Raw genomic sequence first — 12,481 nt, forward strand, 5'->3', positions numbered from 1 at the left:
TTAAAAAAAAAAAAAAAAAAACTTTAGGCGCAAGGATTTAAATATTGAAATAAATATTGCTATATTTTATAACAATTTTTTCATATGTATTAGGCATTATGTTTATTTTTTCATCTGTATGAGTAGATTATATTATCTAAGAATTTCAAGATACCAAAGGAAATATTACCAAATATTTGGAGGACCTTGAGTCTAATAGTACTTGAGAGCATATAGGGTAGATCTCCATCACAGATAATTTCAACATAATGACTCCAAGCTCTTACTCTATTTTTTTATCCTTGGAAAAATATTTTAGAAAATAATACTTATTTTGAAAAAGAAACATTTATGTAAAGTGAGGCAATTCCTTTGGTTTCACTTTAGTTTCTTTTTATTCAGTCAATTACAGGTACAATTAAATTGGTTTTTTCTCTAAAAAAATAACATGTATTATATTCTAGGAAAGCACAGGTCCACAATTCCTTACCTAAAATTCTGAAATCTAAAGAGCTGTGAAAATTAAAGGTATTTTATAAGTTACTTGGCAGCACAATCTGTCCTGAATTTAAGTAAGGCTGTTTGCAGTTTTTTAAACATCTTTTAGTGTGAATATTCATATGCAGAAATGTTAACATATTTAATTATGGAGTACTGCCTAGATCCTGCTGGGAGATATTATAAGATATACAGCATATAAACCATGCTATCTTTTCAAAATAAAAAAATTCTAAAATCCAAAACATGTCTAGCCTATTTTCAGAAAAAGTGTTGTGAACCTCTTCTACCTAAGTATCTATCTAATCTTCTATTGTATATATATGTAAAGGCTCTTTGAAGTGATATTCACCTAACCTCATCTGGATGATAAGATTTGGACTAATATTTTATTCTCTTCATTTTTCTGCATCATTAAAATTATTTTTCATAAACATAAAATATTTTTTTGAATTTCAAGAAGAAAAGTTATAGTATTTAAAGGTGCAGGTATCAGTTATCTGAAAATTTAACTTACATGGAAAAATTCAATCTCTGATAATTCTAATTTCAGAGAAATAAAAATTGCTTCTAAACTAAAAAAAAAAGGTGTGGGGGCAGTGAGGGGTGGGAGGGTGCACATAAACTGTATTCTATCTGCACCACTTACTGCCTTAAAAAAAAAATCCCTGTTGTTGGGCGCCTGGGTGGCTCAGTTGGTTAAGCGACTGCCTTCGGCTCAGGTCATGATCCTGGACTCCCTGGATCGAGTCCCGCATCGGGCTCCCTGCTGGGCAGGGAGTCTGCTTCTCCCTCTGACCCTCCCCCCTCTCATGTGCTCTCTCTCAAATTAATTAATTAATTAAAAATTTAAAAATCCCTGTTGCCAAGCGGCCTTTTTCAAATCAGAGCTTATCTGTGGCTGTGTCTGTGGTTTATGCATCCACGACAGACACCATTCCTGAAAAATGAAATTTTATTACAGTTAGCAGCCTCATCCTTTATCTCTTAGATGTGTTGGATTTTTAATCTCTGATTAACAGCCAATATCTCTGACATCACATACTCTCCTCATCCATGTTTCCTCTGTAATAGCAGATTTAAAGATGATGTTTTTGTTACTGTGTCCTAAAACTGTAGTCTTTACCTAGTTAGGAAGGTTTTTTTCCCCCTAAACTAGCTGCTTATGTAAGTCTTCTGTATCCCAACTATATAACCCATCAATTTCCATATCCTTTTCATACCCAAAGCATAAACTTTTGTCATCTTTCTGATCCCTTATTAGCAAAACGATAAACTTTAGCAGTTACTAGAAGACCAATTTGTCTATGAGGTTTTGTTTTTACCACTAGACAAATGAGGTCTCTCATATCTCTTTATCTGTAAAGAAACTCAACAACACAACTTCTAACCTCTAATCCAGGCAGTTGTATTCATCAGGAAGCTTCTCACTTTCCACGTAGGGACTAGGTTACAGCCTCCTAGACCTGATTTCTTTTTTTTTTAAAGATTTTATTTATTTATTTGTCAGAGAGACAGAACACAAGCAGGGGAGAGGCAGGCAGAGGGAGAAGCAGGCTCCCTGCCGAGCAAGGAGCCCAATGTGGGATTCTATCCCAGGACCCTGGGATCATGACCTGAGCCAAAGGCAGCCACTTAACCGACTGAGCCACCCAGGTGTCCCTAGATCTGATTGCTGGTGAACAAATGGCCTAGAGTGACCCCCAAGGGAATCCTAATTTACTGATCAGGTCCCCTTTCCAGAAAGTGGGCCCTTCCCAAAAGTCGTGTCTCTGCAGTCTAACTCCTTAATCCAGCAGAGGGCAGGCTGATCACAGAAAAGCTTCCATTATAAACTGGATCTCCAGATATCTAACTCGTTATTAAGGAGGAGAGGTTATAGGGGAAAGAGATCCTCCAATGGGCAAATGAAGTAGAAGGCAGGGTCAATATTTGAGTGCCAAAATGGGGCAAAAGATTGACCCTTCCTATTAAACGAGATCAATTTCATCTAACGTGATAATAAGGCAAAGTCTAGAGAAAAATTAGCACACAATTCTACCTATTCAAGGCAGGACATGACTTATAGGTCTTATACTTATAACTCAACCTTCTTTTTTTTTTTAAAGATTTTTTATTTACTTGACAGAGAGAGACACAGCGAGAGAGGGAACACAAGCAGGGGGTGTGGGAGAGGGAGAAGCAGGCTTCCCGCAGAGCGGGGAGCCCGATGTGGGGCTCGATGCGGGGCTCGATGCGGGGCTCAATGCAGGGCTCGATCCCAGGACCCCGGGATCATGACCTGAGACGAAGGCAGACGCTTAACGACTGAGCCACACAGGCGCCCCAACCTTCTCCTTTTTAATTCCCACCTCCTTTTCTAGAGCAGGAATCTCTGCACCATCCCTGATGAAGGACTTTCATTTTTTTTCTTTTATATACCCACTTGATTGAAAGCCACCTGTTCCAACTTGGAACAAAATGTGCTTTTCTGTAACTCCCAAAGAGCAATCCTGTTCCCTTCAGAGATTACAGTGTGGCCCTAGCCCTACAGTCAAAAGGGCGGTTTCACTTATTTGTGGAACATAAGGAATAGCATGGAGGACATTAGGAGAAGGAAGGGAGAAATGAAGGGGGGGGGAATTAGAGGGGGAAACGAACCATGACAGACTATGGACTCTGGGAATCAAACTGAGGGTTTTAGAGGGGGGTGGGGGATGGGTGAGCCTGGTGATGGTTATTAAGGAGGACACGTATTGCATGGAGAACTGGTTGTTATATGCAAACAATCATGGAACACTACATCAAAAACTAAGGATGTAATGTATAGTGACTAACATAACATAATAAAAAAATTATAATTAAAAAAAGGGCAGGGCGCCTGGGTGGCTCAGTTGGTTGAGCGACTGCCTTCGGCTCAGGTCATGATCCTGGAGTCCCGGGATCGAGTCTCGCATCGGGCTCCCTGCTCGGCAAGGAGTCTGCTTCTCCCTCTGACCCTCCTCCCTCTCATGCTCTCTGTCTCTCATTCTCTATGTCTCAAAGAAATAAATAAAATCTTTAAAAAAAAATTTAAAAAAAAAAAAAAGGGCAGTTTCTCCACATGGATTCATTTTTATCAGGAACAAAAATCTTTTCCAGAAACCCCTCCCCCTTCAGCTGATACATTGACCAAGATGGCAGTATGTGTCCGTGGTGGAGTTGAAGCCATCACTGGTGACGGGAATGGAATTACCATGGTCGGCCTGAGTGCACATGTGCCACCTGGGACTATGAAGAGACTGCTTTCCTGAGCATCCAAATACAATGGCAGATCATCCAGCAAGGAGGAAGAGATGGAGCTAGTTGGGTGGACAGCCAACCCTGACTGCATGGTCTGGTCTGTGAAGCCGGTAGGAGGCACTGAAGAGTCCCATCACACAGACAAGAAAGTGGAGAGGAGGAGTGGAGGGCTCTGCCCAGATCTCACAGTGAGTCCCAAGCTTGTAAGAACTCATTTATGCTGACTTCTGTCCCTTCCCTCCCTTCTTTGACCAATGTCCAAATCAATGGCTGCAGATGCTGTCCTCAGTGGACCAGCCAAGTCCAGGTTTATAGGACTAGAGAGAAGCAGAGGGGGAAAGATGCATTCCTAGGAGGGCAAGGAAATGGGACTAACTTGGGACACAGAGAATAGTTCTAGCCTGGTGACATGATGCTTAGACAGGACCTGAGCTACACATGCCTATCATGGAGGCACCTTCTGAGGAAACAGCCTCACCCACAGCACCACCTAGAAGGGCAACCACAGGCAGCCAGACTTTATAGCATGTGACTCCACTCTCCACCTTAGTCCGAAGTGATTCACTAGAGGGAGATAGCATACCCAAGAGCAGACAAGCCATAAGCTGACTGGCATCCTACAATTTGAACTGACTCAAAAAATGAGTTGAGCCAGTTAGTTTTTCTCTCTGTCTCAGAATTAGGACCTTGAAAATGTAGGTTCTAAGGGAGGGAGAGCCATGAGATGAGTAAGACAAAAGTGTGAGGCAGCTTAAGCTAAGAGAGCACAAAGATATTTAGCTGAGGGAAGGAAAGCCAGTGAGTATATGAGGGGAGCATGGAGCAGACACCTGAAGTATGTTGAGTGGTGTTTAATGAAGGAACTCTGGGGTGGTGAACCTTGAGCTCCACCTTGCTGCTGAGGATGCTGAAGTGACTTCTGAGCCCTAGAGAACCTCCATTTCCAGACTCCTAAAGGCCTGAACCATGGTGCCTATATTTAGATTTCCAAGCTCTTCCATCTCTTTCTTTTAGCCAATTTCTATCCTTGAATAACTCCTGTTTCCTCGAGTTAGCTTGTGGAAAGCTTCTCATTTCCAAAGAGTCTAAGTTCTTTGCTTCCAAAGAACGTAAGCAATACACACCAGTAGAGTCAGAGCAGCAGTGCTGGGAGTATTTAACAGCCCACTTACCAGCTGTGTGACTTTAGGTAAGTTACTTCTCTCTGCCTTGTCTCTTCATCTGTAAAATAAGGATAATGATAGTACCTACCTCGAAGGTTATGAAAATTAAATGAGTTAATATATATGAAACACTTAGAGCATTTGCCTGGCATATAGTAAACACTAAGGGTTTGCTATTATTATGATGATATATTACAAAGTAAAAGCCCTTCTTTTATTTCTGTTTCTTAACACAAAAAGAAAGTTAATACTGAGGGCACCTGGGTGGCTCAGTCGGTTAAGTGTCTGACTCTTGATTTCAGCACAGGTCCTGATCTCAGGGTCGTGAGATCGAGTCCCACATCGGGCTCCATGTTCAGCACAGAGTCTGCTTGAGATTCTCTCCTTCTCCTTCTGTTCCTCGCCCTACTCGTGCTTGCTCTCTCTCTCTCTCAAAAATAAATAAAAGAAAAAAAGAAATGAAAATTAATACTGAAAGTCAAAATGAAAGCTAAAACTGGTTAGTTTTGGAGGGAGAGACTCCTCCCCTCTTTGATGCGATGCTGCTCTCACAGATGGGTTTGTACCTTTTCATGTGCCACCAGGTGGTGGATGGGTGGTTCCCCATAATCTTCCACTTTGTCTCGACCCTTGGGATCCCTGTCTGTGTCACTACTGGCCAAGTCAGCTTCTGTGACCCAATGCCATAATGGGGGGTTTGGCCAGCACCTCCTTTATTTACACAGAAAGTGTTCTTCCCACAAGCCTGGGGGCTTGGATGGGAGGCCAGGGTTGGAGAGCCCAGTTCCCCACACCTTGACTTGTTAGCACTTGTGGTTTCCGGAGGCTTCTCTTAGCACTCTTTGATCTAGTATCTGTACAAATAGAATCAACAGGGCCAGGCCAGGACGAGCCCCAGCAGCTTCATGTACTTCCCCCACAGGGACTTCCCACTGTTGTCCTTTTTTGTAACTAGCATCTCTGATCTCCTTACCCAGACTACTTTCTTTCAACCTCCAGGGACTAGAATAAGGACTAAACTTATACACCTGGAATGCTTGGCCTTTCTTTACATCGAGGGGAAGCTTCTAGCTTCATTCCCCATATTATTCCTACTCATAAAGCAGGCCAAGGTGTCCCATTCTCCAAATGCAGTGGACACCTTTTGGGATGTCTGGCCAACCCATAATTCTCCTTTCTTTCTGAGGTGCTCCAACGACCCCCAGGGGGATGCTGCAGTCACATTTTACAAAGCATTTCTCTCCTCACCTGAATGGCCCAGTGGTGGACACTAACCCAAACTAAGCTGATAGGATTTTCTCTCCCAAGTATTAATATTTGGGGTCTAAATATTCTAGTTCCAGCTGGCCTGATATGCTGAGGAGTTGCGGGTGGTCACTTTCTCCTGCATGACTGGGGAGCAAAGACAGTCAGGCTGCAGAGAAAAAAATGAAACCCCTGCATAGAGAAAGACATGAAAGCCATCAGTAGTTCTCTCTGGGTTTCTGATGGTGTTTTGTCCTCACAAAACTCTATGTGGTAAGGACTATTAGTAGCCTCTTTTACAGACGAGGAAACAGAGGCTCAGAATCGTGACGTTATCCAGATGGTATGACATGAGCTCCTCCTAAAAAGAATACAACTTGGGGCACCTGGGTGGCTCAGTCGTTAAGCGTCTGCCTTCAGCTCGGGTCGTGATCCCGGGGTCCTGGGATCAAGCCCCGCATCGGGCTCCCTGCTCAGCGGGAAGCCTGCTCCTCCCTCTCCCACTCCCGCTGCTTGTGTTCCCTCTCTTGCTGTATCTCTCTCTGTCAAATAAATAAAATCTTAAAAAAAAAAAAAAAAAAAGAATACAACTTGAGGGATCCTAGTTGTGTGAGCTGGTATAGGATCCTTTTTTGTCTCCTTAAGCTGGTTGGGTTGGGATTCTGTCACTTTTGATTAAAAGAGTACTGACGGGGCACCTGGGTGGCTCAATTGGTTAAGCATCCATTTCTTGATCTCAGCTCAGGTCTCAATCTCAGAGTCATGAGTTCAAGCCCCGTGTTTGGCTCCATGCTAGGCATGGAACCTACTTAAGAAATAAGTAAATGAAAGAGTATGGACAAAAGAGAACGGAGATAGATTCTTTTGGATGGATCTAGCCTTGGATGTGAGGAAGGACACCAAGATACAGAAAAAGGAGATGAGAATGGGTGCAGCTGCAGACAAGTTTGGAAGTGGGGGGGGCAGGAAGTGGGGGAAGTTTACACCCATTAACCTCAGGGTTTATTTTGCTTTTTTCTGTGAGGTGGTAGGAGGCAAAGCCTCTGTGTCCAGATCAACTGAAGCACTTGCAGTGGGGCAAACATTGCAACTGGAGAAAGGAATCACTATAAATAGGAGAAGAAAGACCATTTGTATCAGGTAGAGGAAGCCCCAGCTGTGATTACAGGTGATAAACTTCATTTAAGTAGACTCATCCGCCCAACTGTGTATGATGTAAAGAAACCACATTGCTGGGGATTAGCTGAGTGAGATAAAATTGGGAGGTTAGGACACTAAGGGTCTGAGGAGAGAGCAGTGGAAGTGATACACCTGGAAGTCAAGGCTGGGGGAAGGGGAGCCATGAAAGGCTGGAGGCCCGGAGGATGTAAAAGACCCGTGGGGTGAGGGTCAGAGCACGAGAGAACTAGAGAGAGGGCATGTCAGAGTCTGAAACGTTGGATCTTGAGAATTCTGAGGTGGAGCCCTTCTCACCAATGACAAGATTCAGGACATGACCACAAGAGGGAGTGGCTGAAGTGAGTCAAGGAGAAATGTTAGAGGGGATGAAGTCATGGGATTTGGGGGCTAAATACACATAAACATATAGGCTTAGAACACATACAAACATACATCAGATACACCCAGAAACATGATACAGACATACATGCAGATAGACACAGGCACACAGCACAGGCAGGCTTCACTAATTCATGGATACAGGGCACAATACAGACCCTCCCCTCTGCTCACTCTCCACATACAACACAGACAGGCGCACAGCCAGGAACACAGGGACACATACATACACACACACACACACACGAAATACATATACAGAGACACATAAAATCATGTGACAGACACAGAAACTTTAACACATACACACACCACAGCACTGTGACTTAAGGGAGTAGGCTTTTCCCCTGGGTATCATTTTTCCTGTTGATTTTGGCCTCTGTGGTACCCACGTGGCATATCCCCCATTCTTAGAAAAAAGACAGAAACCTGAAGCCTCTCCTAAGTTAGAAACAAAGGCCCTGGCACAGCTCAGCCCTGGCTCACCAGTCCAGGGTGTCTGCTCCTACCTTTGTCTCCCTAGAACTGGAGTTCTGGCTCAAATGCTGCCCCAGACACTCCCAGCCAAGGGAAACAGAGTCTCCCCAGGCACAGAGGGTAGCCCTAGGACAGTCAGCCAGGCTGGGCAGACAAGCTGAGACACCCAGAGCCCCTGCCTTCCCCAAACCAAGCATCTCTTTCTCAGCCAGGCCAGCTTTACCCAACACACTGGCCTGCTGAAGAAAGGAAACAAGGGTAGGTGGAGAGGGGCAAGGCTGGAGAGACAGGTAGGATTTAAGGCTTCAGCCAGAGGAAAATGGGGAGTGAAAAGGTATTACTAAGTGGGAGACTAATGTGTTTACATTTGCATTTTAGAGCTCCCAACACCTAGAATAGGACCTGGCACATAATATATACGCACGGCTCTGGTGACTTCTTGTAGGAGGGGCTGGGAACTGTAAGCCTAATGGTGGGAACTTCAGTCAGGAGAATCAGATCAAGTAAAAGGGAATGGGGGCTTAATCTAGGACCAAGCATGGTATTGGAGTGAGTAAAAGAAGAAATGAAAGTGACTAGGGATGTGATAAGAAAAGCTAGCTAGAGCTGACCATGGGACTGGCAGGGCCCATGGGCTTTGACTCATGCTAATTAAAACACCACTATGCGGCTGACATAGAAAGCCAACTTGTTAATTTAACTGTCATATGGGTATGAAATATACCTATCATGAGGATGGCAAATATATAGATCATCATAAGCATTCTCAGCAGCATACAAATATGCTCTAGTACTCTGAGTCTTAAAATTTTCCTTTGACCGGGGCGCCTGGGTGGGTCAGTCATTAAGCATCTGCCTTCGGCTCAAGTCATGATCCCAGAGTCCTGGGATCAAGCCCCGCATCAGGCTCCCTGCTTGGCGGGAAGCCTGCTTCTCCTTCTCCCACTCCCCCTGCTTGTGTTCCCTCTCTCGCTGTGTCTCTCTCTGTCAAATAAATAAATAAAATCTTTAAAAAAAATTTTTTTTCCTTTGACCAACATCATTCCTCAACATCTTCTACCTCATTTTTCTTCTTTCCTTCATAGCCAAGTTTCTAGAAAGAATTGCCTCCAAATGCTGTTTCTACCTCCTCACCCCATTCACTCCTATTATTCCAATCTGACTTTCATCTCTACCATTCCACAAAGCATGCTTATGTCAAGGTCACTGGTGACTTCCATGTTGCCAAATCCAACGAACACATCCAGGTCTTCATCTTGAGAAAATTAAAGTTCAGAAAGTTAAGTAGAGTTTCACTTCTTGTAATTTGGCCCATCCCCCCTACTGAAAACAACTGGAAAATATAAGACAAATCTGCCAGAAGGCGTGGAAGAGATAATAAATTAATGTTTGGGTCTTCCCCCCCCCCCCCCGCCAAGGGGTATTTGTCAATGACAGAATGGAGGACCAAGAGACAGATGGCTCTTTTGAACAGAGGACAAGGATTGGAGTTTAGGAGTGGCCAAAGTGAGGAGCCCTGCTGAATTACACTTGGGTTATTATACTGAAAGCCTGAACCTTAAAAATAAGGCTGAATTAGAAGTAGATAGGTCCTCCTCACAGGGATCAGTTTCAGATCATCTCAATCCTTAAAATTGGAATAAAGTCATTCTAGAATGCCAGTAACTCCCACAAGCCTGGCAGAAGCAAGTAAATGTAATCTTTTCTGGAGGGAGACAAGTTAGGCCTCAAATTATTGCCATAAACAATTTTTTGCATTGTGTTTTACAAATACAACGGCCCATGTGCAGACAATAGGGCATAAATGAAAATCAGCAAAAACAATAGACAATAGAAACAATTCCACAGGGTCTCCAAATACTGGAATTATAAGATACAAACTTTAACTATATTTACCATGTGGTATTACCATGTACAAGGCAAGACTGAGATTTTCAACAGAGGACTGGGAACAATAAAAAAGAACTAAATGGAAATTTCAGAGCTAAAGATATAATAATAAAAAATCATGGGTAGGTTTACCAATTCATTTGACAAGCTAAAGAGAGAATTCATGAATTGGAAAATAAGTCATAAAAAAATAACCAGAAATAAGTGCAGAAAAACAAAAGCTTTGAAAATACAAAAGAGAGAAATAATTCATAAAGAGCGTGATGAAAAGATCTAACAATGAGTAATTCAAATTCAAGAAAGACAGAAAAGACAGATAGCAAAAGTTGAAGGGCTAATGGTTAAAAACTTTCCAAAAAGGAAGAAGGTATCAAGCCAGAGATTCAAGTCTTGGAAATCCAAATAGGTTAAATAAAAAGAAACCCATGCCTAGCCACATCATAGAAAAGCTGATCAAACCAGTGACAAAAAGGAAATCTTGAAAGCATCCAGGGTGGGGGGGACCCTATAACCTTAAAAAAGAAAAAAGGCAAAAATTAAACTAATACATATCTTCCCATAAGGATCAATGAAACCAGTAGACAATGGGATTGTATCTTAAAGGCACTGAAAGAAAATAACTGACAAATTCAATTCTATATACAGTGAAAATACCCTTCAAGAAGAAAGGTGGGATCCTGATTCAAAAAAATTATAAATTAGAACATATGAAACAATTGGGGGAATTTGAACACAGAATATTTGATATTAAAGAATTATTATTTTTAATTATTTGGGTTTTTAAAAAGAGTATCTTTTCAGTGATAGTAAATACTTACAGATGAAATATTTACAGATGAAACATTACGATGTGAGATATCTGCTTTGAAATAATCTGAGACTGAGTAGGGATGGGTGGTGTGAAACAAACTGAGTGGGTACTGATCATTGTTGAAGTTTAATTATGAGTACAGAGGTTCATTACACCAGCCTCTCTGTTTTTGTACTTGTTTGAAATTTTGCATTCTAAAAATGTGATCCAGAAATAGTGAAGGTGAAATAAATAGACAAAAAAGAGAGAGAGAGAGAGAAAATTTGTTACCAGTTGAGCCGCACTGAAAATGTTGTTCAGGCAAAAGGAAAATTATTCCAGATGGAATCACTGAAAATGCAGAAAATAATGAAAAGCAATGAAAAATGGTAAATATGTGGATAAATTCAAATTGATATTGACTGTAAAACAGTAACAATAATAATCTCTTGTGAGGCCTCAAATACAGTGAAATTAAAATGCATGACAATAATAATACAGAAGTCAAGAAGGCATAAAAGGAGCGGAAGTGTTCCAAGGTTCTTGCATTGTTCTGAAAGAAGGCAAATTCCTACTAGACTTTACTAAATCAATAATTGATCTGGTAATCCTGTAAAATAACTACTAAAAAAATAGTAAAAGAATGCATAATTTCTAAGCCAATAGATGGGAAACATAGAAAAGTTAAAAATACATAGTCAATTCAAAAATAGGTCAAGGAAGGAGAGAAAAAGGAATACAGTGCATGTGAGACAAACATAAAACAGTTAATGAAGTGACAGATTTAGACGGAAATATATCAATAATTACTTTGACTATAAATGGCAAAAATTATCCAGTTAAAATACAAAGATTGTTAGACTGGATTTAAAAAACAACTATATGCTCTTTATAAGAGACATAGGTAAAACATAAGGATACAGAAAAATTTAAAGGATGGAAAAATATAGAACGCAAGGACTCTAACCAAGAGAAGAGGTAGATTTTCTCATACCGTTTCAAGTGTGCAACTTAATGATTTATTTTTATTTTATTCACAAGATTATGCAACCATCACCACTATCTAATGCCTAGATAAAGCTGACTTTAAGGCAAAGGTTGTAAACCAAGAAGATATAATAATTCTAAGTTTGTAAGCCTCTAATAATACACCCTCAAAACGTGAAAGGTAGGAATGGATAGAACTACAAGAATAACCAGAAAAATGCACAATCGTAGTGGAAGATTTTTAACAAAGGGTATAGAAAAGCTGATTTAAAAATTCATTAAGGCTATAAAAGATTTGAACTATACAATTAGCAAGTTTGACCTAATGGGCATACACAGAATGCTGTCCTTCAAAATTCTGACTACATTGTCTATTTTATGCACACAAGAACATTTGCAAAAGTTGACCACACGCTGGACCACAAAACAAGTCTCAACAAATTTCAAAGGATTGATATCATACTGAAGATGCTTCCTGCTTACAATGAAATTGATCTAGAAAGCCATAAGAAACAAACAGAAACTTCACAATAATTTGAAAACCCAAGTATTGATTCAAAAATTTGGGAGTTTTCTGGGTGTAATCTGAAACTTGCTACTGTACACAGAGGGTAGGGAGAGATGGAAGAAAGAG

The 12,481-nt window shown here is 41.3% G+C and overlaps 1 protein-coding gene across 6 annotated transcripts in view; it reads left to right on the plus strand.

Annotated features, from left to right (window-relative positions):
* Positions 1–3,736, plus strand: part of DNAJA1 (DnaJ heat shock protein family (Hsp40) member A1) — a 42,456-nt gene extending 38,720 nt beyond the window's left edge. For 5 of the 6 annotated variants that reach the window (XR_010407683.1, XR_010407678.1, XR_010407676.1 and 2 more), the window contains one exon: positions 3,598–3,736. The gene's annotated coding sequence lies outside the window, so the exon portion shown is untranslated. The remainder of the gene's footprint in view (positions 1–3,597) is intronic. The other variant, XR_010407679.1, reaches the window with a different exon arrangement.
* The last annotated feature ends 8,745 nt before the right edge of the window (positions 3,737–12,481 follow it).

The sequence above is a fragment of the Mirounga angustirostris genome, unplaced genomic scaffold (assembly GCF_029215605.1).
Source record: "Mirounga angustirostris isolate CCGP_5_RB_7025 unplaced genomic scaffold, mMirAng1.0.hap1 SCAF_15, whole genome shotgun sequence".
NCBI classification, from domain to species: Eukaryota; Metazoa; Chordata; class Mammalia; order Carnivora; family Phocidae; genus Mirounga; species Mirounga angustirostris.